This window comes from Neophocaena asiaeorientalis, unplaced genomic scaffold (assembly GCF_003031525.2).
Source record: "Neophocaena asiaeorientalis asiaeorientalis breed wild unplaced genomic scaffold, Neophocaena_asiaeorientalis_V1.1 scaffold78, whole genome shotgun sequence".
In the NCBI taxonomy this organism is placed as follows: domain Eukaryota; kingdom Metazoa; phylum Chordata; class Mammalia; order Artiodactyla; family Phocoenidae; genus Neophocaena; species Neophocaena asiaeorientalis.
In genome coordinates, this window is record NW_020175018.1 from 1,671,822 (window position 1) to 1,689,745 (window position 17,924).

The window sequence follows — 17,924 nt, forward strand, 5'->3', positions numbered from 1 at the left end:
CCCCTTTTTGAGAAGGTTTGAAATAATCTCTCAATCAGTTAATCCAGAATTGAATTGCTTTGTGACTCACATAGTTAATTTCACATCATTAAATGCCTCTGGAAATTTGAAGCTTTTCATTACGCCTCTGGTAGAAAGTAGGGAAATGGCAAGATAGTTCATAAGGAAATTCCAAGGGATGCCTCGGTTTCTAAATCCTCACCTGTCCTTCTAGAGCCTGGAGTGCAAAGAAGGTCATTATTTGAATAAGTCACATCATGTCCAGGTCACATTTTTCACTTGTAAAATGAGACACTTATTCTTAGGGCAAAAATGATCATCTCCAGTCACACAGAGGAGTTGAGTGAATTGGCAAAGATTACACAGATAGTATGTGACAGAGATGTAGCTTGAGCAAAAGTCTGTTGAGACTGAGTCCTATGGTCTGTCTCAGATCCATTCAAGGAGGCTGCCTGTAGCTGAGAGAAGCCAGAGGAGCTCGCCGTGAAGACCCTTGACTGGAGCGAAGGGTGGCTGGATGAAGGCAGACTTGAGATGGTGCTGCACTGTGGGGGAGCTTCAGAGCAGAGCTTGAGATGGTCCAGAGTTGGACTTGGAAAACCAAGGGCTAGAACCTTCAAATAGCAATCAAATAAGAACCAGAGAATTGCCTTAAAAAGGTTCATGTCCTTTAGGCAAACAATTCTCTTCTTCGGCTTCATCTGAAGGAATGAATGAATGAGCACCTGTCTCCACAGGAAGAGCCAGAGAAGAATTCCTTGTAGTATCAATGCAGTGGAAACAGCCTAGGTGTCCAACAAGAGGGAATTTTAAAAATAAAGCATGGCACAATCATATAGTGGAATATTGTGTGTCCAAAAAAAGTGATGATGGGTTGCTCTTAATTTTTGGCTCATGGACGCTTTTGAGTCTCCAAGAACCATAGATCTTCTCCCCATAAAAAGCCATATATGCACATACACATAAACGTCAACTTTCAATTTTAGAAATCTCAATTTTCCGAAAGTCAGTCCATGGAACATTATGTTAAGAATCCCTATGTTAGGGGCTCCCCTGGTGGCGCAGTGGTTGAGAGTCCGCCTGCCGATGCAGGGGACACGGGTTCGTGCCCCGGTCTGGGAGGATCCCACATGCCGCGGAGCGGCTGGGCCCGTGGGCCATGGCCGCTGAGCCTGTGCGTCCGGAGCCTGTGCTCCACAACGGGAGAGGCCACAACAGTGAGAGGCCTGCGTACCGCCAAAAAAAAAAAAAATGGAAAGGTACTTGTGCACAGCATAATTTTTGCATGAAAAAACAGTTTACGAAATGGCATGTGTGAGATGACAAAATTTTATTTAAAAAATGTAAATATCCTTCCAGCTATGCAGAAAAAAATCTGGAAGTTGGCAGTTGTGCAAGTAGAATGCACAGGACAGAGCTCAGAGCTGTGAGGACTCTGGAGTTGGCCAGGTGTGTGGCAAATGTACCCAAGGGCCCCATCTAATGTTGAGGCAGGTCTAGGAGCCTGGCCCTGCCTGATCTGAGGGCCCCTATCCCTGCTCTTGTAGGGCAGTGCAGTCCTGAATATTTACATGAGCACTTCTTCCCCCAGGTGCCAGTTCTTGAGAACCTGCAGGGCTCTCCTGAAAGTATGACATTGTGTCCCAGTTGTCAGAGTGACCTTGGGAAATGGGAGCGTATACAAGGGACGGGGACAAAGATGGAGAGGGAGCCAGGGTCCATGTGAAGGAAGGATTAGTGAAAGATGCTAGGGGTCTCGGTGGAGAAGAGATGAATAGGATGGGCAGGGTCACTGTCTTCATGCATTTGAAGGCTGTCAAAGGGGGGATACCGTTTTTGTACAGTACTTCAGTGCAGTAATTCAGTAATAGTGTATATTATGCACAGTGGCCTAGGCCTTGTGCTAAAAGCTGGAGAGATAGATGATGAAGTTTCTTTTAGGTAGTAGTGGAAGGTTGAGGATGTAACAAAACATTCCAGTATGGTCTGCTATGTGCTATATAATAAAGATATGTAGGAGAGCTCCAGGAAAACAAAGGAGCAATTGAACTACTCTACCTGGGGAAGTTGCAGTGGATTTTAGAGATGAACAGAACTTTTCCAGGTTTAGAAATACGACAAAGAGAATTCCAGGCAGGAAAAACAACATATACAAAGGCCAGAGGCATGAAAACCAGAGTGTGTAGGGGAGAGAAGAGGGAGGGAAGGCTAGAGATTTAGGTGGCTTCCAAAGAGTGAAGAATCTCAAATTCTATGCTAAAACATTTGAACCTGTGCCATGGGAGCCATAAAAAGTATCACCTCTCCCTCATCCTGTGATGGAACCAGGTCCAATGATGGCAGGTACAGTGTGGGTCAGAATTGCCTTGGCAAAGAATGACTCTCCATTAGGTAGAGGCTGGTCACGCCCTTCTTGGAGGTGGATCAAAGAGTGACAACTACTGAATGGGGCATTTGACAGGACTTTATGATCTCTTCCACCCCTGGCCTCAGCTTTTCAGGGAGGTATATTTATGTATCTTCCTCTGTGAAAAAAATGTCTTGGAGGTATTGTATATTTTTGTTTTCTAACTCAGTAAACTTTTTATTGTCTTAATAGCTGGTGCCAGAATTCATCTATCAAGGGATTCTTCTGATTTGGAAAGCTCACGTGTCAAGTCACTCTGAGTGGCAGGTAAGACTCCAAGAGGGTTGGTAAGAGCTCAAGGAAAAGAAAAACGGGCTAAGCTGTCCAACTTGGGAACCTAAGAGGAATTTAGAGATATGTCTCTATCTCTGTGTCAGTGAGGAAAAGGAGAAATCAGGGGCATATAAAGGGAGCCAGGGGTGGGGGGAAGGAGGGACTAGAGAGCTGGTCGGTGACTGAGGACTACATGGGGTAAAGGCAGAGCCACTGTATGCAGGTTCTGAAAGTTGCCATTGCTCAGGTTGGCTGGCTGAGGGGCCAGGTTAGGGCTGCAATGAAACCAGTGCTTTGCTCTCCAAGTCCCTTGGTCTATGAGTACATGGAGGGAGTGCCTCTACCGCTTCCAGGTGACCCTGGGAAAAACATCCCATGGGAATTCCCTTGTGGCAGGGTGGCCCGAGGAAAGTTTCACAACGAAGATCTTTACTGTTCAATTTGAAGTTGTTGGTATGTAACCCCTTTCCTATCTCCTATGTAAATCTTCAAGTAAGTATACTATACTTATCAGCTCTTTGTGCAAGATGCCACACGTGTGTGTGAAAGTGTATGTAGGAATTGAGGAAGGGCTGGATTTCTTGTCTGGTCTGTAGCAATGTGGAATAAGCAGCACTTGAAGAATGAGGAACCCCGATTTGGAGGCATCAGAATGCAGTCCCTCCCTGGAAATCTGCAGAAATCTTACAGGCTTTGCTTTTCCGTGGAGCATGAAGTTAGTGATTTGAGTCAGCTTTATCTGGATTTTAAAGGGCTGGAGGAAGCAAGTGACTTTAGGATTATATTTTACTGTTTTGGTGCTACCAGCAAGATGACACTGATAATTTTATTTTATGATTGTCTGTCTCTTGCTCAAGTAAACTGCTGTTGCATCATGGGTAGTTTACACAGGTCACTGGAGTTTTATGGAAGCTGTTTAAAACACCAATTATGTGGGCAAATGGAGATTCTGATCTCCAGGATTCAAAGGAGAATAGTTAATTTATGCAATAGATCTTCTGGAATGTATTTTTATAGACTGTAATTGGATGAGCTCGCTGAGCGCAATGCATGGTATGGAAGAGTAAACAATTAGATGTCCTAAGTTCAAGACCCAGCTCTCATTGCTGTGTGAGTTTGGGTACCCCCTGTCCTCTCTGATATATAATTGTCCCATAATATTAGAATGTTAAATAGAAATGGTGCTTCACTGCAATGCTGAACCATTATAAAAGATTACTAACAATATGTACGATATTGTTCTAAGCCACTTTTTAAGTTGACTGCTTTCCAGAGGGTCCTCATGTTTCCTGTCCTTGCTTTCCTGTCTCCTGGTCCCTGCTTCTGCCCTCCTTCTTCATATGTCCTGAGTGAACCTTTATTTATTTATTTTTTATTTATTATTTTTTTTTGCGGTACGCGGGCCTCTCACTGCCGCGGCCTCTCCCGCTGTGGAGCACAGGCTCCGGACGCGCAGGCTCAGCGGCCATGGCTCACGGGCCCAGCCGCTCTGCGGCATGTGGGATCTTCCCCGACCGGGGCACGAACCCGCGTCCCCTGCATCGGCAGGCGGACTCTCAACCACTGCGCCACCAGGGAAGCCCTGAACCTTTATTTTTTTATAGTTCAGGGTTCCTTAACCTCTGCACACTTGATATCGTGGGCTGGACAGTCCTTTGTTGCAGGCGGGGGCTGGGCTGTCCTGTGCTTCGCAAGATGCTGAGCAACGTCCTTGTCCTCTCCTCATTAGATGCCAGTGGCACTATTCTCCCACTTGAGATGGCCAAAAATGTCTCCAGACATTGCCAAATGTCCCTCTGGGAGCTAAACCATACACTCCCTCCTCCAGTTTGGTGAATATCCAAGTTTGATGATTATTAAATTATTGTTGCCAGTGAGTAGAAATTGAGGATTCTTCCTGATTTCCACCCCACTCCTTTCACACACACACACGCACCACTCAAACACGTCTTCATCCTCTCATATTAATGCAGATAATTAATTCTCTAAGGCAGCCCACTGTGGGAGCATTCCCATCATGGGAGTAGGGCTCGGTGAGGATGGAGAGCAGTCTTTCCTCTCTTGGTTCATCCTCTGGTTTCCCGGGTGGATGGAGGTACCTGCACTTCTAGAGCTCAGTGATCAGGACTTGAAGCTGAGGCCCAACGTGACTTTACAATTTGTTCCAGACTTTACAAATTTTTCCCCAGAAAGATAAAGCTGCAAACCAGTAAATAACCTCATTTAACCTCAGGCAGCTCATAAAAACCATTTATTCTGCCCAGGAGGATTGAATGCTCACCTGGGCAAATATCACCTTTCTCAGGACAGTAGATGACTCAACAGGGCAAACACTCTTGCCCATCAAACAACTGTTTACTCATGAACACACCCTTCAGGGCTTTCCTGTCCTACACTGTTGACTACGCCCTTGACCTCCCCTTTCTGAGATACACTAAAACCCTCTCAAGGTGATGTTCTCCCTTATGTGACGAGTAAAAACTCAACTTTGCCTGATAAATGGAGGTCTCTTTGGGGGAACCGGCAGTCCCCCAGAACCTGTCTACTTTTAAAGAAAGGGGTACCATCATAAAGCATGGACCCAGTGATGCTTACGAAAAGACCAGGAGGAAATTTTGAGACAGCAGCTTTTCGGCATCTTTGGCCAGATAAGATTCCTAGTCATGGTGTCCCCACACTACACTCTATAAGTAGAAAGGAGATAACAGTAGGGTTTATGATTCTCCTGCCCACAGAGTGTGAGTGTAAGTGGAATAGAGTCAGGGTCACAAGTTTTGTTTTGTTTTGTTTTTTGCGGTACGCGGGCCTCTCACTGTTGTGGCCTCTCCCGTTGCGGAGCACAGGCTCCGGACGCGCAGGCTCAGCGGCCATGGCTCACGGGCCCAGCCACTCCGCGGCATGTGGGATCTTCCTGGACCGGGGCACGAACCCGTGTCCCCTGCACCGGCAGGCGGACTCTCAACCACTGCGCCACCAGGGAAACCCAGGGCCACAAGTTTCATAAGCAGAGAAAAGAAGGAAAGCACAGAAACACACATACACACAAACACACATACATACTTTGGAATTGTGGAATATTTCGTTTTTATACTTTTCCATATTTAACATGTTTTTCTTAATGAAGATGTCTTCCTGTTCATCAGAATACTTGCTGTTTTAATTTTAGATGAAATAATAAGTTAATATCATTCTCTCCTAGAATATACTGGGATATCCAGGATCTTGGCTTCAAAAACTACTACAGAGCTGGGAGTGTATCATTTGTAGCAAGTGTTAACATGAAGTATGAATGAAAAGAATTGTGATTACTTCTCCTTTTTTTTTCCCTTTGCATTTCTTTAACAATCTCATGGCTACTCATAAATGCACTTAGCAGTGAGATGGGATGGGTAACCTGTGGGGCATATGACAGGACACAATGACCAGGCACTAAAATAAGTCATACTGCTGATACCCAGAGACATGGATGGATATAAAAACTGAGGATACCCTTGACCCAATATGTCTCTATAAAGATGAACCCTCTGGGTTTGGATTCACTTCTACTACTTACTAATTTTGTAACCGTGAGCAAAATGATTCACTTTTTAGCTACAGTTTCTTTACCTGCTAAGGTGAGATACCTGTACCTGCCCAGTGAGCCTCATGAGTTTTTTGTAAAGACCAAAAGAGATAATGGATATATGCATGTTTAGGAGACAGTTCAAATACATGGTATTATGAGAATACCTCTCAATTTTTCAAACTGATATTAGCATCTATTAACATAAACTCCCACACCCAATTAGAATGCTGGAGGTATTCAGCTCAATGGGATTGCCTGCGGCAGGCGTTTGGGGATCTCCACCTTATCTTAGAGTACCATGGCCTAGCACAGCACCAGGGACCTGGCTGGAGACCCCAACTTGCAGCCTAGTTCCCCCAGGGCTGCGTGGGTGATAGGTACACTCGCTGAGAGCATCCCTTGGGGGAACGTGTAGGAATGCTTGCCACAGCTCCTCACCATCCCTCATGCCTAGCCTGTAATCCACAAATTGGATTTTCCAGGGTGGAGTCAGAGAAATGCAGGAATGAGGGAGGAACAGATGGATAAACACATCTCCTGCATCCACTGTTTACTGTGTTCCCACCACCTTCTAGTAAGTGTTATCTCATAAAATACCCAGAACTGATATTGCTAGTATAAATTCTGTGTGATTGTACCCATGACAAGCTTCAAGAGTTTACGTATTTTGCCCCAGGTCACAGAGCTCATCAATAGCAGAGCAAGAATTCGCATTCACCTGCATAAATTCCATTCTGCTTTACTCCATCTGAGCAAGGAAAGCCTTCTGGGATTTGTAGATTAGCCCCGTCGGGTAGGACAGCATCAGTACTAGAAGTGAGTTCCGTTAATATCAGACAGTTCCTAGAGCTAAATGCTTTCAGCTTTTTTTTTTTCCTCTGCCACTTCCATATTTTGATTCCAAGGATCAAATAATCTAAGAATGTCGTAATCCAATGTTAATTCAATGAGACATGCATGAAATTCACAAAAATAGGTAAATATTCTTGTCTTTTTTTTCTTTTTTAAGGCTATCTTTGGGTGGTGGGTGAGGATGGCTTTAGGCAATGGCTTCCCAATTTTTTTGACTTTCGAAATATGAACTGGGGGAAGTACGTGAAAATAGAGTTTGATAGACTGGAGAAAAGGTTTTTCTAAAATCCCTACGACCTGTGATGGATATGAATAAGGTCACACTCATTATTGCTTGTTAGCCTACATTCCCACTAGAAGGAAAGGAAGTATTTCCTTTTCATTTTAATACTCTTGCCACTTCTCCAGATTTTCTAGGGACCTTAGATACTTACTCAGTTCGAGGAGAATCAGTTCTTTTCTAAATTTCAAGCCCAGAGAGAAAACTGGGTTCTGAGCACCTGCTTCTTCCTGCCACACAGCGAAGCTGTTGTAGATCAGTCCTGCAGAGCCCTGTGGCTAGTTTCCCTGTCTGCAGTAATGTGCTTGCTGGTCCAGGTCCTTGTCCAGGCTGAAAATCTTACTTGGTCTCCAGAGTAATGGTTCTTTTTAGTTACATTCTTAAGCCCAGGCGTTTTTGCCCACCTCACTTCTCTCTGCCTGAGTACTGCACTTGAACCAGCTTTCCCTGTGTTGCATGCTAGCTTGTGTTTCCTTTTCCTAAAGGTAATTTTATTCCTGGTGTCTGTTGCCCTTCCCTGGACCTCTGATCAAATCTCAGTGAGCAGCAGTGGAGTCCTCTTGTTACTTCTCTCCCAGAAGACCCACCCTGTACCCCTTATATAGCTTGACCCCTCTTTCTCAGCAAGCTGCCTTGTATGCCATTGGTCCGCGGAAGTAACAGCTCTGACACAATAATACAAGATTCAGTTCCTGACTCTCCTTGCCGCTGAGTATCACCTACATTTACGTAGCTCAGGGATCCCAGAAGGTGTTTTTTCTAAGCAATTTCTTTTTCCATGTCTAAATAGAAGAATGACTAGCATAACTTTAAAATCCATCCCTTCAACAGACACCCTGTTTGGTGTCTCGACAGGCACCCTGTTGCTGATATATTACATGACATCCTGAAAAAGAGCTTGGGGTTTGCAGTCTGAGCAAAATTGGGCTTTGAAGCCTGGCTCCCAGTCATCACTTGTGTGACGAGGTTATTGTTAACTCAAACCAGGATCCTCTCTCTTGCCTCCTGTTTCTGCCTCACCAATCCAGCCTCCACGCTGCAGACTGCTTCTAGGATTGATTCGTCTAAATCACCACTCTGTGTAATAGGCTTTTAAAAATCCCCTCTTTTATATTCCAAGTTCTCTGTATTGATCATCCATTCCTTTTGTAGTTTAGAAAAAAAATAATAAAGGAATGCATAAATGAAACATGATGGCATATCCTATAGCAATTAAAACTGAATGAACTAGGTCTAAATACGACAGCAAGGGCAAATCTACAAATCACTCCAACGAGTGAAAAAACCATGCTGCAAATACATTCTGAATGTAAATATGTCCTATTTATGTTCAATTTCACACATACGAAGTATAAATTAAGTTGAGATTTGAAGGCTCCAGTAGGTAGTTTTCCCTTCCCTACCAGAGTTCAAACCCCTCACACTCCAGGGGCCTCTGGTGGAGCGTTCTGTGTAGCCTCTGGAAAGACCCTTCATTTGGATTGAGGTTGGGGGAAGTGCGTTCCCCTCCCCTCCCCTGTGATGGGATGAGGATGAAGGAAACCAAAGCACCCCGGCAAATTCTTTCTCTGTAAAGGCTCCAGTTCTTTGATCTCTTCATCCTCTGGAAGAATGAATTGCAAGCCCTTTCTTAAAGCCTGCAGGTAAGTGACGGGGTCAGTCTGGCCACCTGCCCTCAAGTCTTGACATAGAACGTTCATGCTTCAGAATATAAGGTATTTGATAGGTACTGCTTTGTAAGTGGTCTTTGTGGGGGGTTTTCTACACAAACTCCAAGGTAGTAGTAGATGACGTTGTTCACACTCTTTTACATTTCATTAAGGCCCAAAGGTTCCACAGTCAGGCCCCAATGCTGTTCGTTCAGTGCCTGGTTCTTCTGTGCCCAGCCCTGTACTGGGCACTTGGACATGAACAAGGCCAGGTTCCTGGCTTTGGGGGTTTCAGGGCTGGTTGGAATTACCTTCCTAGTTAGTTCTCTGCAACTGTCTCCCGCAAACAAGCTACGAGTCATCAGAGCGCTGACTCACCAGTATGTAACCGCGTACTTCCCCGCCTTGAGGCCTTTGCCGTGCATATCCCTCTGCTTGCAGTGACTTTTCTTCCTCCAGTGAAGGCACGCTCACCCCAAAGGCCAGGAGGCCTTTTTTGATTCCCACTCCACCGTATCTCTCCCATCCTCACCCTCCATGCTTCCTCTGTGCCCTTCTAATCCTTCTCCCAGTGCGCCTGGCGTTGGCTTGAGCTGTGCATGTAGCTGTCTCCCCCACTGGATTGGGAGCTCTGTGAGGGTAGAGCCCTTGGCTTTTTCATTTCTGTGTTTTTTAGATGCCCGATGCAGTGACTGGCACCTGGTAGAATGGAGGACATCTAAGTGCACTTTGCCGTGAGCTACGTGGCCCTCAGTGCATGAAGCTGCCTCCCCTCCTTCTTTGCGGGGTCTCAGGAAAAGTGGCTGTCCAGATGTGTGGAAAGAGCAGTGGGCAAAGCATCAGGAGGCTTGGATTTTTCTTCCTGCCCTCTCAGCCTCCTGGTCCACGGGCAGTCACTTTCCCTCTCTGGGCCTTGGTCTCCACTTCTCAGAAGGGGGCTTGTGTCTCACTGCTCTGAACATGTAAGAACCCGGTGTTATTTGCTGTGCTTCTTTCAGATCAAACCTCCCCTGTATCTCTGTGTCTCTTTCTTTTCCCCGTCCTTCCTCTTAGATGTGTAATAAACCAAGAGTTTACAGTAAAATCACAGGAAGAGCTAAATGATGTGTTCTCTTCAGGAAAGTACCTGGTCCCCCAGGTAGCCAGCGGCTGCCTCAGGAACCCAGAGCCTCCCTGAGCTGTGGCTCCCAAGGACTTTCAGTGTAGACCCGGCAACCCACCTCGAGCCTTTGATGTGGCTTTGACAGGGCATGATGCAAAGGCAGCCCTGATTCAGAGCTGCAGAAAGGCTTGCTGCTTTCTGCCACCAGCCCCAGGGATCGCACAGTGGTGGGGGACAGTCAGGGCAATGGCAGAGAGCAAGAATCTCAGTAATCACACCCACCTGATCCCCAGACTTCAGGCGGGACCAACCTTTTTTCCACCAGAGCTCTCCTAAAGAGGGAAATAGACATGCCCTTAGAATCGGTTTGCACCCTAAGAAGCCAGGTGGTGCTCAAAGGAAGTCCGTGGAGAGACAACACATTGAATTATCAGCCCCCGATTCTTCGGAGCTCTCTGTGCTCTTATAAAGAACCAAGGACTCTCCAACTTGTTTATCCATGTCTTCTCAGTAGAAATAAAGGAAATGGAGGAGCCTGAAGATATCGTTTCTACTCATGGCTTTCATTCACTGCATTCATTCATTTATTCACTTACTTAGCAAAGACTTGAGGACTTATGCCATACATGGCACTGTGCTGGCACTAGGGACACAATAGTTTTAGATAGATAGATAGATAGGTGATAGATATGTGGATATTGATATGGACATAGATAGGGATGTGAATGTGGATATAGACAAATAGAGATAGAGATATTGACTAGACCCTTGCAAAGCTCAGAATCTGGTAATGGACACAGGCATTATACAAACAGCGGCACCAATAATTGTAACTGCCTGGGGGAAAAGACCCGTGAGCCACAAACCTACAAAATGGGGGCCTCTTGATTTCTTCTGGGGCTCAGGCAAGGCTTCCTACATAGAGTCATTTGAGAGTTGAGCTCCAATGAAAGGAGACCACCCTCCCCCAACCCCCTACCACAGACACTGGTCAAATTAATTGTAAAGTGGGCTCTGGAGTCAGACTACTTGAGTTTCCATCTGTCTCCACTATAAAGTAAGTAGTTTTACAAAGTCATCGAGGACCCAGGCTCCTTCCTTCTGCCCTCCCATCTGCAGCTCTAGAATATTGCTTTCAATTTCAGGTGACAGGATGGCTGCTCCTCCTATAGGCGTCACAGCTGTTTTCAGGTGCCAAGAAAGGAAAGACCAAATGCCAAAGGGGGCATTTCCTTTCAAAGAGGTTAGCCACAAGCTCCAGCCGTTGGATTCTGCCCATGTTTCATGGGCCAGAACTGGACCTTACAACTACTTCTAGTTGCAAGAATGTCTGGGAGGGGGCGGGGGGATTTTGAACTGGGCACTTTGCCTCATTGAACCAAATCAGAGGACACTGAGTGGTAAACTAGCTGTGTCTGTCTCCATCTGCAGGGAGCCATCCTTCATACCCATCTGTCTCTGCTCCACTTCCCTCACGTGAGGTTCTCATCCTACCACCGCTTGGTGGACCAAGCATGCACTGTGCTTTCCCATCCCTGTGTTCTCTCCACCTGAAACGCCCTTCCCCAGTCCACCTGTACCAATCATATTCTTCATTTAAGACCTGTGTCAAGTGGTGGAGGCACATGAAATCCTCCTGGATCTACCCCCCTTGTCAAGCGCCTTCTTCTCTAAACCTCCATGGAACCTCATATTTTCTTCTTGGGGTCTCAGGAGTGGTGGGAGGGAGTGGGAAACTAAGGCTTTGGAGACAGACACACTCTGTGAAGTCACTTTTCAGCCTCTCACTAGCTTTATGAATAATTTTGGCAAGTTACTTAACCTTCTGAAGTCTCTTAGTGTCTGTAAGAAGGATATAGTAGTATACACTTCAGGAATATGAGACAACTCTCATAAAATGACTTATGCCCTTGCCCCTCCCCCGACCACCACTTTTATTACATCTACCACCCACCCTCTCTCTGAGGCAAAGATGCTAGGCAACCTACGGGCCTGACTTTCTATCACTCTTAGTGATCATCTTAGTGATTATGCATTAAGAAATGACACCCTTGTCGGTTATCACTTCTGTCTAGTCTGCAAGGGTACTCATGGCCCCCATAGCAATTTCCTGGCCTCCTGATGTCTGAGTTCCCCAGGGGCCAGTGAGCAACACCCTAGATGTGAATATCTGCCCCATCAACATGGAAATTCTATCTCAGCAGCCTTGCCACTGGTTTATATTGGTAGGTCAGATAAAGGGCATTGCAGGCCGTGTGTGGAAGGGGGAGGATGTGTGCATTTACGGAAGGAAAACAGCCTGGTTCTAGCCATGGAACTGCCTCTTACTCATTGTGCGATTTCCTCAAGTCTCTGGCCCTCTCTGGCCTCAGTTTCCCACCTAAGCAGTGTCCACCTGGCTCAACTCTTAGGTCTAGAAGTCTGTTTCAGGGAAGTCAGCTTGGCTTCAGATACCCCATGGTGCTGGGGAGGGATGATTGTTGGTCGTGGGTCATCCTGAACTAGAGGAGTTCAGGGTGTGTGTGTGTGTGTGTGTGTGTGTGTGTGTGTGTGTGTGTGTATGTATGTAGGAGTAGGGGGACCAGGACCAATCCAGGGGGCTACTCAGAGGATGTGTGACATCAACCTAGAAACAGCCACTGAGAGTTCAGTACCACTTGGAATTCTTGAAGGCACGCTAGACAGTCTTCGTAGATTATCCTAAAGTCAAGCAATTAGCATTCATTGCATACCTACTGTATACACATATGATACTGATAGGAGTTTTACATTTAGAGTTATATTTTTATAGGGATAGTTGAGTTATATACTCTGTCTCAGAGCATAGTATCATCATTGGAACAACAGCCTCTTGTTACATTTTTATTTTATTAATATTAGTTTCTTCCTTGCACCCTTGATCCCCTCCCTTATCCTCCCCCCACCCCATCATAAGGATATGTGTAAACTTTTTAAAGTGTGTAGTATTCACGGTGAATGTGTAAGCTTTTAATTTATACTTATATGGTGCCATGATATATATTTTATTCAGTTTCTTCTCCCTTCACTCAATATTTTATTTTAAGACTATATCCACCTCCATGATGTACGTGTAGTTGACTTTTCTAACTGCTACGTAGTATCTCTGTGGACCCACTACACTGTGCTCTTCTATCCTGCTAAGGGTGCTAAGTGTATCGCCTCCAGTTCCCAGAAGCAGTGAGGCAAGTCTTGTCTGGTAGGGTACTCATTGCTTTTTCCCAGGTGCTTTTTAAAGGCAGATACTCGCTGCTAACGGAGACAGCTTTAGGTGCGGCATAGCATAACTCTCAGCAACGTGGACTTATATACTCTATTTCATCGTGAAGCTCCTATCAGTTTAGTGCTAGTGGGTCATTGCTAACCCTCTTTGCTCACTAAATTTCTCTTTTTAAATAGATTAGGAGCAGGTCTCAGGCTAGCATATTTGCAGGCAGCGCGCTTTAGCTGAAATTTAATTCTGTTGGAAATTCAATTAAAGGGTAATTTAATAAAATCTGTTCATTTAAATTGTTCCTTCTGTTTTTAATAAGCAACCTCATTTTTTAAAGAAGTGACATTCCATATATAATAGAATCTAAATGCTGCTGGTTATACAAACATCATTACTGTATATTCCATTAAGAAAGAAATATCATTCTACTAACTGACCATCATACACCATTAAGTATAAGCATACGCTGCTTTCAAAGATGTTAAAATGTGAACAAACAGGCATCTGTTTTTGTTTTCTTTTACAAACAAGGGTAGTTGGGTAGACAGGAAGGTTGATTTCATGAAAAAAAAATTGAACAGTAAATAATTGACAATTCTGGAGTTAAGTGAATTTGGTAGAAATGAGGATGCTGGTGCCGGAATGACTGAAGCTTGGGAAACACTGAATTATCTCATGTGGGTGGTCCTCAGACCAGCTTTGTAAGGCAGGCATGGTTATTCCTGCTTAGCAGGCAGGGAGGAGAAGTGGTCTTCCCCAGGCCACAAGGTTAAGAGTAAACTTACATTCAGGCACATACGTCAAAAGTCCCAGCCTCCAGGTACTAAGAGTCCATCAAACTTGTGACCTGGTTCCAGGGTGGCTCTCTCCTGCCCCTCCTTTTTGAGAAGTCTTGAGGAGTGCCTAGATCTTGGCCATTTCTCCCAATCTTGAGCCCTTCAAAGCACCTGAATGCTTTCATGTTAGCAACCACAATCACTCCTGCCTGAGTATGAATTAGTGTGTGTTCTGGTATCTTTCTCACAATGGCTACATTATCAACAGAGAAGTCAGATGATGATGAGTGGACGTTTCTGATATTGAGATATCCACTAAGGGATGTATATTGAGGACAGAGAATATTCTGGTAATAGCAGAGGTAGTTGTAGTAGCAGTAGTAGTGGTAGTAATGCTTCATTAGTTACGAGTTTTTTTCACTTTTATTTTTATTTGATTCTTACCACCATCCTGAGTAGGTATTATCCCCATTTTACAGGTGGAAAAACTGACAATGTTAATTTGCCCAAAAATCTCACAGTAACTGGTAGAACTGTAAGTAGATCTGTGAAGGAACTGCCTTTCTCTCTTTTTTTAATTAAACTGTTATTTTGAGATAGTTGTAGATTCACTACTATTAGAGATAAGGTAGACCGGTCCAAGAGATCTGGTGTATTACTGGATTTATCACTTTTCCCCATTGGTAACATCTCACAAAATTGTAACACCATGTCACAACCAGGGTGCAGACATTGATATAATCAAGATGTAGAGCGTTTCCATGGGTCTGTCCCCTGGTGTTGCCCTTTTATAGTCACATCCACCTCCCTCTCCTGCATCCCATCCCATTCCTGACTCCTGGCAACCACTGATCTGTTCTCCATTTCTATAATTTTGCCATTTCAAATATGTTACATAAATATCATTATACCGTATACAACCTTCTGAGGTTGTTTTTTCACTCAGTTTAATCCTCTGGAGAGTCACACAAGTCAAGTCATTCAGTGTATCAATAGTTTCTTCCTCTTACCACTGAGTAGTGTTCTGTGGTTTATCCATTCAGCTTTTGGATGCGTTGTTTTCAGTTTCCAGCTATTACAAATAAGGCTTCTGTGAATAACCTTGCACAGGTTTTTGCGTGAACATAAACGTTCCTTTCTCTGGAATAAATGCCCGAGTGTGATTACTGGGTTTTAGGGCAGTTGCATGTTTTTTTTAACAAGAAACTGTCAGGCTGGTTTCCAGAGTGCCTATGCTGTTTCCATCTCTCACCAACAACGTATGTGACCCAGTTTCTTTGCATCTTCACTAACGTTTGGTTTTGTCATTAATTTTTATCTTGGCCAATTTGACGGGTGTGTAGTTATATCTCATTGTAGTTTTAATTTACTTTTCCCTAATGGCTAATGATGTTGAATGCCTTTTCTGTGCTTGATTACCATCTGAATATCCTCTTTGTTGAAACTTTGCTGCTTTTTTTTTTTATAGGAATATAGAGCCACTGAAGCATGCTGTATTCCTGAAAGTCTTTAAATTGCTGTCTGAGTAACACTCTTGAGATGCATTTTATTTTTATTTTTTAATTTGTTTTTTGCGGTACGCGGGCCTCTCACTGTTGTGGCCTCTCCCGTTGTGGAGCACAGGCTCTGGACGCGCAGGCTCAGCGGCCATGGCTCACGGGCCCAGCCGCTCCGCGGCATGTGGGATCTTCCCGGACCAGGGCACGAACCCGCGTCCCCTGCATCGGCAGGCGGACTCCCAACCACTGCGCCACCAGGGAAGCCCTTTGTTGCTTTTTTTTTCCCCCTAAATACCCTTCCATTTTCCCCAATATTCTGTCTTTCAAAAAATTTAATTTTGTAGGTTGTAAATTCATATGCCATTGTTAGAAATAATACAGAGATCAATAATAATAATATGAAGAACTCAAAAAGTGGGCAAAAGATCTGAAAAGACATTTCTCCAGAGAAAACATACAGTGGCCAATAAGCACATGAAAAGATGGGCAACCTCGTTAGCCATTAGGGAAATACAAATGAAAATTACAGTGAGATACCATTCCACACCCACCAGAATGAACATAATAGAAAAAGAGAGAAAATGACAAGTGTTGGTGAGGATATGGAGAAACTTGAACCTTCCCACGCTGCTGATGGGGATGTAAAATGGTGCAGCTGTTTTGAAAAACAGTCTGGAAGTTTGTCAGAAGGTTAAATGTAAACATATAATTCAGCAATTCCATTGCGAGGTATACGTTTAAGAGAGTATTTATAGTAAAAGTATCCATACTAGCCGAAAAGTGGAAACAACCGTATGTCCATCAACTAATGAATAGATGATAAAATGTGGTGTATCCATACCATGGGATACTGTTCATCAATAAAAAGAAATGAAATATTGATCCATGCTACAATAAATGCTAAGTGAAAGAAGCCAGTCACAAAGGACCACCTATTGTATGATTTGAATTATATGAAATATCCAAAACAGACCAATCTATAGAGACAAAAAGTAGATTAGCAGTTTCCTATGGCTTAGGGGTATGGGGGCGTTGGGGAATGATAGATAACAGAGGCAGGGTTTCTTTTTGGGGGATAATTAAAATGTTCTAAAACTGTGGTGATGGTTAGATAACAGAGGCAGGGTTTCTTTTGGGGGAATAATTAAAATGTTCTAAAACTGTGGTGATGGATGTAGAACGCTGAATATACTAAAAGCTGTTGAACTGTGCATGTTACATGAGTGAATTGTATGTTACATGAATCATACCTCTATAAACTTGTCTTTTCTCAAGGAAATAGTATGGAGAGATTCTGTGTATCCTTTACCCAGTTTCCCCCAATGGTAATATTTTGCAAAACCATGGTATGATAGAATATTGACACCAGGATGTTGAGATTGATACAACCCACTATGTTATTTAGATTTCCCCAAATTTACTTGTACTTCTCTCTCTGTCTCTCTTTTTCTCATTCCCTCTGCCTCTGTGCCTGTGTGTACTGTGTGTGTTGTTCTATACATTCTACCACGAATGTCACTTTGTGTACCCACCACTGTAGTCAAGACACCAAACTGAACGTTGCCTCTTTTAAAGCTCTACTCACCTTAGATTCTGTCTGAGGACGTGCTCTAAAGACCTTTCATTTGTCCTCACTGTTAATAACCCAAAGCAGAGCAGATGCCCCCTTGCCTCCAAGCATACTCCTCCTCGCCATCAAAGGGCAGAAGTCATAGAGGAGCATGAATTCCCACCCACACCGGAGGGACAGAAGGTTGGGATTGCAGGCACCATTCATCTAGATTCTAGAATCACCCACACTTCTGAAAGAGTAGGAAATTATCTTACCAAAAGGAGGAGCATGAATTCGGGAAGGGGGATACGCCCCCACGTCTCCACTCCCGCTTCCTCCTCCCACCAAGTTCGGAAGTGAGCTCTCTAACTCCCAGGCCCGGTGGGTGACTCGTCAGCGCTTTCGGACATCCGGTATTTATTGGGTTGCCACTAGCAAACGGTCTCAGGGAGAGGACTGGCAATGATTCATCTGTTCTAATCCCTGTGTTTTCATCAGCCTTGCTTCTGTGAAAGGGGACAGCCCCGGTCGCTCTTCCACATCATCATTGCTTTGGTTTCTCTCAAAATGTTTGCTCAGAAAAAGCCCAGAGTTTGGCCCAGGTTCATTCTGGGCTTCCAGGGGAATTTCCCATCCTCAGACTCCATGGGTGAGTTTGCTAGAACATCCGCTCCTTACCTGGCAGGGCAGAAGGTAAATCTGGCTCTATCACAGATGGTTTCTTTTGGATCAAAGAC

At 44.5% G+C, this 17,924-nt stretch overlaps 1 long non-coding RNA gene across 1 annotated transcript in view; it reads left to right on the forward strand.

Annotated features, from left to right (window-relative positions):
• LOC112411559 (uncharacterized) overlaps window positions 1-15,660 on the forward strand; it is a 21,525-nt gene extending 5,865 nt beyond the window's left edge. The window contains exons 3-4 of the long non-coding RNA XR_003005649.1: window positions 2,600-2,674; window positions 15,605-15,660. This is a non-coding gene — a long non-coding RNA (uncharacterized LOC112411559). The remainder of the gene's footprint in view (window positions 1-2,599; window positions 2,675-15,604) is intronic.
• The last annotated feature ends 2,264 nt before the right edge of the window (window positions 15,661-17,924 follow it).